The following is a 7,935-nucleotide window of genomic DNA, read 5'->3' as shown; positions in this document are numbered from 1 at the left end:
TTCTGTCCAAAAGCCATAAAAAGAAATGAAATCTTGCCATTTTCAATGACATGGATGGAGCTAGAGAGTACGATGCTAAGCAAAGTAGGTAAAAAAAAAAAAAAAAAATCAATCATGTGCAATATAAGAAACAAATGAGCAAAGTGGAAAAAGAGGAGAGAGGCACAGGGTTACCAGAGGGGAGATGGACAGGGGAGTGAGTTAAATGGGTTATGGGGATTAAGGAGTGAACTTGTGATAAGTGCTGGGGCATGGTAGGGAAGTGTTGAATCACTATATTGTACACCTGAAACTCATATTACATTATATGTTAACTTACTGGAATTTAAGTTAAAAATTTTTAAAAGAATATTTAAAAATTTCAGGAAAAGAGTGGAAGGACAACTGCATATTTTGCTACTTAGCCTAAAATTTTCCCATTTCTCCATTTTCCTTATGCTGTTCCCATCTATTGCTTGTGCTGTTTGATATTATAGGATGATCCAATTCAAAAAAAGAATGATCAAAATATGGTTTGTTAACACAAATTCTCAGTTCTTTATAAATTTATTTAAGTTTAAATGTAGTTGAATTAACCAATATGATGTTGAATATAGTGTTCTTCAATGTTAAAATGGAATATAATGTTAGAATGGAATATATGATCATTTCAGATAATAAATATCCTGCCATTCATATTAATATGATTTTTATTTCCTTTTAATTTTCATTTACTTTGATTCTAAAAACAAAACTTTGAATCAATTATGCCATTCATAAAGAATAACTACAGAAAGTCATATAGTCAAGTATTGCTGCCCTTTTCTTGAAAATATGCTGTAAAATAGGTCTACAGATATATTGATTTTGTACATGCTGATATATTTTCAGAGATATAGAAACACTCATGTTTGGGGGAGAGAATAATTTAATATTTCTAGAAAATATGAAAGTCATAAAACCAAGCTTTCAAAACTGACAGTACAGAGGCTAATTTTGTTATACATATTTATCAATTTTATGCATGAAAATAAAATATTTCATCACACAAATAGAAAGTGACATTGTATGCATAAATTCATGTACTATGGTTCAACTATAAATTGTGATTCAATGTGAATGTTTCAGAAAAGCTAATTTCTAATTACATAATTCTAATTACATAATTTCTAATTACATTTTATTACTACCAACTCCTGCATTAGTGATACTATTACATTGAACTCTTGAGATGATTATAAAAGTATTTTTATAACAAAATTAATTTTTAAAAAAGCAGAAAAATATGCAGAATCATGTAAATTTTCCATAAGTCCACCACAACTTGAAGGTTCTGTGCAGCTTTACAGCACAAGTAGGTGGGCACACATAAACCTGAGAATACCAAGTTTCTTAATGTAAATTGTATTAAGGAATTATCATAACTTTTTTCTCATACAATTAAGATTTCTCTAATGACATAATTTCTATAACTCCCCATATAATAACCTGTGAAGTTCTATGGTGTGTTTAGTTCATCAGTATGTCCCCATGATTAAAAGGGCTTATCACAAAGGTGTTGCTTACTAGGTAATATTTAATCATAAAATAACACTAAAGAAATTTCAGTTATTTGACATATAGTGCTCTTAAATTTTTAAGTAATATAAACTTTTTTGTGTACAGAGTGTATGCAATTCCGATAAGTAAACTAAAAGTACTTTGAAAAAAAGAATGGGGTTATATCCCTGTATTCATTCATTCTCTATTTCATGGGTCCTGAAACTACCTTTCCAGTGTCAATGAATTTTTTTGTCATCAAATATAAAACTCTTTTTATGTGTTTTTTTCCTACCAAAACATTTTGTCACATGCACATTATATACTTATATTTTCTTTGCCAGGTATATTGTTAGAAACTTAAGTTATTGCATAGAAGCCCATTTTTCCTGATATTGATTTTTAGAGCTGTATATTTTCCTCTCAGTACAGTTATAGCTCCATTTGATACATTTTGTTGTGCTGTGCAGTTTTGTTTTCATTCTGTTCTAAATATTTTCAAGTTTCCATTATGATTTCTTTTTCCAACAAGTTATTTAAAATTTTGGCTTTTAATTTCCAAATATTTGAAGATTTTCTAAATTTCCTTCTGTTATTGATACCAAATTTAATTTTATTGTTTTTAGAAAACACTTTCATTATAACAATAATTTTAAAATCATCAAAATTTATTTTATTTCCCAGCATACACCTATCATAGAAGTATTACATTTGGGCTTGGAAAAAATGTGTATTCTGATGTCATTTGGTGGAATGTTTTATATGTGTCAGGTTGAGTTACTTGATAGTGTTTTTCAGATTATTTTTAAGATTTTCTATATCTTTGCTAACTATATTTTCAGAATTATTTGGCTTTTCATATTGAACTTCTTTTGAAATTTTTTATTGATATAAAATAAGTTATCAGTGTAATATTTTGAGTAAACTTGAATTTTTTTATATTTTTAAGAAATATAAAATTCACAAAATTTTTGTTTTGGGATTTTTGTATTTAATATTTTCTGCCCATATTCTTACAGGATTTTTGTTCTTTTCTATAGTTAATGTTCCCCATTATACTGCAGATATTAGCACTTTATCACAGATAGATGTTGCAAATACTTTCTTAGTCTCTCATTTATTTATTTGTGATGATGCCCTCTGCCTCAAGGCTATGATTATTCTGTCATTTTATGTAGTCATATTTTATTATTATTATTATTTTGTACCTAGAATTTGATCTAATATGATAATTGATCTAATATAATAATAAATATATAATAATATTTATATATATCCATGATACTGACAAATTAGTTATTAATGTTTTTTCTAGTACTTGGATATTGTATTTTTTTGAGTAAATTTGAGACGTTTGAAGTTTCATTCTTGATGGTGATGAGGAATTGATCAAATTTTACTTTTCTTTTTAAGTGACTATCCAACTGTCAAAAATCTTTTGTTTAAAATGCCATTTTAAAATAAATAAATAACTAAATGATATTAAGTGCCATCTTTGTCACAAGAATTTGAGATAACTTCTTATCATTTGCTACTTTCTTTATATTAAGATAGATCTAATTTAAAAAATAGATCCAATTCTATAGTTTTTACCATATTTCCTTAGTTTATCATCCTCTGCAGCCCAATATGTGTTCTAGAAGCTTTATAGATTTAAAATTTGCTGATGCTGACTGTACCCACTACTAACTCATAGCTCTTTAGCATTTTTCTTTTTTGTGTTTTTTTAATCAACTTATTTATTTTAGAAGGGAGGAGCAGAGGGAGAGAGAGAGAATCTCCAGCAGACTTCCTTCTGAGTGCAGAATGCTATCTCACAGCCCTGAGATTATGACTTGAGCCAAAATCAAGAGTCAGCTGCTCAACTGACTGAGCCACCCAGGGGTCCCTGTGTTTATTTTTAATATGAAATTTAGCAATCCTTTACTTCCTGACCTCCAAGTAGAATAACCTGTCTCTGCGTAACTGATTTTCCTCCCGATGGAATGCTATGGCTTCTAGATCTGGTCCCACTCACTTTCAAGTCCTTTCCTATGGGCAGCCCTGGTGGCACAGCGGTTTAGCGCTGCCTGCAGCCCAGGGTGTGATCTTGGAGACCCAGATCAAGTCCCACGTTGGGCTCCCTGCATGGAGCCTGCTTCTCCCTCTGCCTGTCTCTCTCTCTCTCTCTCTCTGTTGCTCATGAATAAATAAATAAAATCTTTAAAAAAAAAAAATAGTCCTTTCCTAGAATTTGATGGGATTACCATGATGGCATTTTGGCATTAACACTGGAGTTTTTTTTTGTTTTGTTTTTGTTTGTTTTTTGTTTTTGTTTTTGTTTTTTGTTTTTTTTTTTCTGGGTTGTTCCAGGTACATTTAAGCTCTCCTGACTCTTTTGGAGAGTCTCCTGAGCCTCCTTTTTTTTTTTTTTTTTCTACTCTGAGTAAACAGAGTCGCAGTACTAAACTGAAACTCAGAGATGTTTTGGAATATATTTTTTCTCTATTCATGGGTAATTTTAATGTTGCAGTATTTTCTGTCTTCTAGGAATGTTAAAAAATTCATGGGCCATCTGTGATTTTTTTCTTATCTTCATAAATATGTGTGTGTGTGTGTATTTCACAATTAAGCAGCTACCATTATTTTCTCAGCTACAAGTCTGAAAAAGTAACTAGACTTTTATAATAGAGAACAATTTTAGGTAGAATATTTAGTTACTGCAGGTTTAATTTTACATAAAATATGATGTAGATTGGGAATAGCAATAGAGAGAGATAGTAGTGAGTCTGAAAGCTATTTTGGATGTAAAATTGATGGATTTATGATGGATTAGGTAGGAAGAATTAGAAATAAAGTGGTAACAAGAGTTATTCATGGATAACTTACAAAATATAACAGACAATAAATCATTTTAAGAGATGATCAAAACAAAAGACTAGATTATAGGAAGATATTTGTTAGTTTTTGATATATTGAATAATATGTTAATAATTCTAAAAATTATTTAAAGGTATTAATTTAGAATTAACCTCTATCTGTAAAAGTGCATAATTTATCTGCTCTGAGATGGCTCTTATATCTGTGAGTGCAAACAAACTTTCTAAGGGTAGTCAAGTAAAATAACAATAATAATGTCCATTGATTTTAGTGATGTGGAAATATTTTGTGTCCAGTTCAGAGATATTTCAGAATTTTGATGGAACCAGGAACAAGACCAAGGAGTCTGAGAAGTGATATATTTAGATAAGTTTGAATTTTATTTTATTTTATTTTTTAAATATTTTTTTTATTTATTCATGAGAGACACACACACACCAGAGAGAGAGAGAGAGAGAGAGACAGCCAAAAGGAGAAGCAGGCTCCATGCAGGGAGCCTAATGTGGGACTCGATACTGGGTCTTCAGGATCAGACCCTGGGCTGAGGGTGGTGCTAAACCGCTGAGCCACCCGGGCTGCCCAATAAGTTTGAATTTTAAAGACATATAGAAAGAATATAAAATATACCAGAAACCACAGCCAATATGCTGGTGTGGAAATGTTAAGAAATGCTTTATTGTTTTTATTTTATGGTCATCTTACTACATTATCATTAGAGCTTTCATTATTAATGTGTTTTTTTTCTCTTATGTTTTCTTTTATGTTCTTTATTTTAAATTGATATTTTAGAACAGTAAATTATCTTTAATAGCAGTGCCTCCTGGTCTGATAATATAGTACCTCCTTTCTGAATGGAGAGATTTAAGATTAATCAAAATGAACATTAAGGCATACAAACAGCTACTTTAAGTCTGCTCTTATTTAATAAGGATCTATTAAACTCATATTCAAATACATGGAATGTTGGCACAAAACTGAAGCTGCTGTAGAAAGATCACAGATGTTCTGTGGGTTATTGAAACTTCAATTTCTCTAAAAACATTACCCTTACATGGTCTTAATATTACAAATTTAAGCCTTGAGAAAATCTCTAAATAATAAGTAACAAAATAAAATGTTTATTTGTAAATTATGTACAGAATACATTTTTCACGACATGGAAATGGGAAGAAGAGCCATCGCCTTCCAACCAATGCTGTTTTGCTGTCTCTGTTGGAGGTGACTATCTTTCTCTGAGTCAGATGTACAAATGAGTTTGGATTTCCTAAGTTGGAAAAATAGAATTTGTAGCTAAACTAAAAGTGTTGCTGCATTACTAGTTGGCTGGTTTCCATAAAGTGCTTTTGAACCTTGTGAACTCAGAATCTTAGAAATTTCTTGGTATACTTTTATAATCAATCAAAGCTGAACTATCAAGAACAAGGAGTTTAAGCATTTCATTTTAAAGAAACTGTGAAATGACTACATAACTATGCATAATCTAAAATGTTGGTGTTTCTCTCTTATCCTTTTCAGTTATTTTGATTAATCTAACAGTAAAAAGCCATACAATTATCAAAAATGCCATTAATCTAAATATCATTGTGGAAAATGCATCTTTGATAACTATCAAAATGAATAAGACCTACTTATTGTAAAATTATCAAATAGATACAACTTATAAATGGCTTTAGACTGTACCAATAATAGTATTCTATGAAATGAAGGACTAAATATAACTGCTTAGATGTCAAATACAGTCTACGGCCATACCACCCTGGCACCCTATCTCGTCTTAGATGTCAGATACATTTCAGCAAATGGATTTAAAGAATGCTACAAATGTCACGTGTACATTAGGATGATCAGCCAACATAGAAAATCCAACCTCTTGCACTCATTTAGTCCCAAATTAGTCAGATTATGATTTTTCATGTGAAGATTTAGTTGTTTCTCCATCATTGTCTTCTTCTTCCTCCTCTTCACAATTCCCATCTGTTTGCTGTTCCAGTTCCTCTTTTGTGATCATTTCAAAATCATTCCCATTTCCACTACTGTATTGGGATCGGTCATCTTCCCTCCTGTCACTGTCTGTGCCTGAATGCCGTTCTCCACCTGAGCCTTCTGTTCCATGATTCCCTGGTCCTACTTTTCCCTCCGCATCTTCCTTTTTCTCACTGTCTGACTTTTCCTCACTGTCGGACTTCTGCTGCTTTTTGGTTTCAGATTTCTCATCTCTCTTTAAGTCTGCTTTTGGTCCTTTATATTCATGTGTGTACAGAGGCCTGAAGGAGTCAATGAAGCCCACGTGGACAGTCAGATTTGGCAAGAACCAAAAGTGGTGCCTTTCTCCAGTTATGAGCCAAACGATAAGAAACAGAATGCAACGAGCAACAACAAGGAGAAGAATGCTGGCTACAAAACAGCCTGCACCCACACTGAGGTAATAAACACCTACTCTCATTTCTGCTGGCCAAAGAGGGAAGAGGGTGGCTGCTATCACTGCAATCACAAGAATTAATCCCATGACAAATGTTTTAAAGTGAACTGGGTCATAGATCCACACAAATATCTCATTTCCATCCAGAAGAACTTGATCATCATGTGGCTCAAGTTTGAATTTTTTCTTAGTTTCCTTCTTTTTGGGAGTTCCTGGAGTTTCCTCCTTTTTAGGCTCTTTCTTTTCACCATCTTTTTTTTTTTTCTCTTTCTCCTTTTTCGTCTTTTCGTCCTTTAAATTTTCTTTCCTGCTCTTTTTATCTTCTTCTTTTCCACTTTTGGCCTTTCCTTTCTGTTTTTTCTTTTGTTGTGTCTTTATCATACTTCATTTTCATTACTTTTAGTGCCTGGTGAAAAAACTGCTTCTTTAAAAGCCTGTTGCAGTAGTCAACCACAGACTCCCTTGTTGTAAATAAAGCTTCCTCTCCTTTCTTGGCCTTTGCCCACTTTGAATCCAAAAGGCAATCCACTGCTTTTGAAGCAATGAAAATAAATAATCAAATCAGTGCCCCATCAAATTGGTAGACTTTGTTGGACAGTTAAATTGAAGATACTTGGCTACAGCCTTCTCTTCTTTAGATGATTCACCAACTTCCTGGATCCGCTTCTTGTGTCTCCTGCATTCTGCCATGTTGGCGTGCCACCCCTCATTATTAATGTTTTAGAATTATTTTTGTAACTCCAGTAATTATTTTGGAATAGATTTTCCATCAGATTTCTTTATTTGAGCTTTACATGCCCTTAAATTCACTTCTGGATCCAAAGGTCCTTGGTGTCATCAATTCTTGAGCCTTTGGGAATTTTTTGCTTTGTAATTTAACCGAGTTTTACTTTAGTCAATGGCCGGATTAGGATTAAATTTTCCAGGTCCGCTAAATTTTTTAGCATCCATCTAATTGTTTTTTAGGATCCAGAATTTTCTTGCTACTCTTTTACCTATTGTCCTTGAATTTGTGTATTTATACTATTTATATGTCATTTTATTAGTATTTGAGTAAAATTTCAAGAATCCACAAAAGTAAATGTCTTCATTTAATCATCTTTTCTGCAATTTTTTCTAAAATTATTCCTCAAATATAA

At 31.8% G+C, this 7,935-nt stretch overlaps 1 pseudogene; it reads right to left on the bottom strand.

Moving 5' to 3' along the window:
• Positions 1-6,156: 6,156 nt before the first annotated feature.
• LOC144287853 (translocation protein SEC62 pseudogene) lies at positions 6,157-7,486 on the bottom strand (annotated as a pseudogene).
• Positions 7,487-7,935: the final 449 nt, after the last annotated feature.

This window comes from Canis aureus, chromosome 17 (genome assembly GCF_053574225.1).
Source record: "Canis aureus isolate CA01 chromosome 17, VMU_Caureus_v.1.0, whole genome shotgun sequence".
Classification (NCBI taxonomy): Eukaryota; Metazoa; Chordata; class Mammalia; order Carnivora; family Canidae; genus Canis; species Canis aureus.
This window is presented reverse-complemented; position numbering and strand designations above follow the sequence as displayed.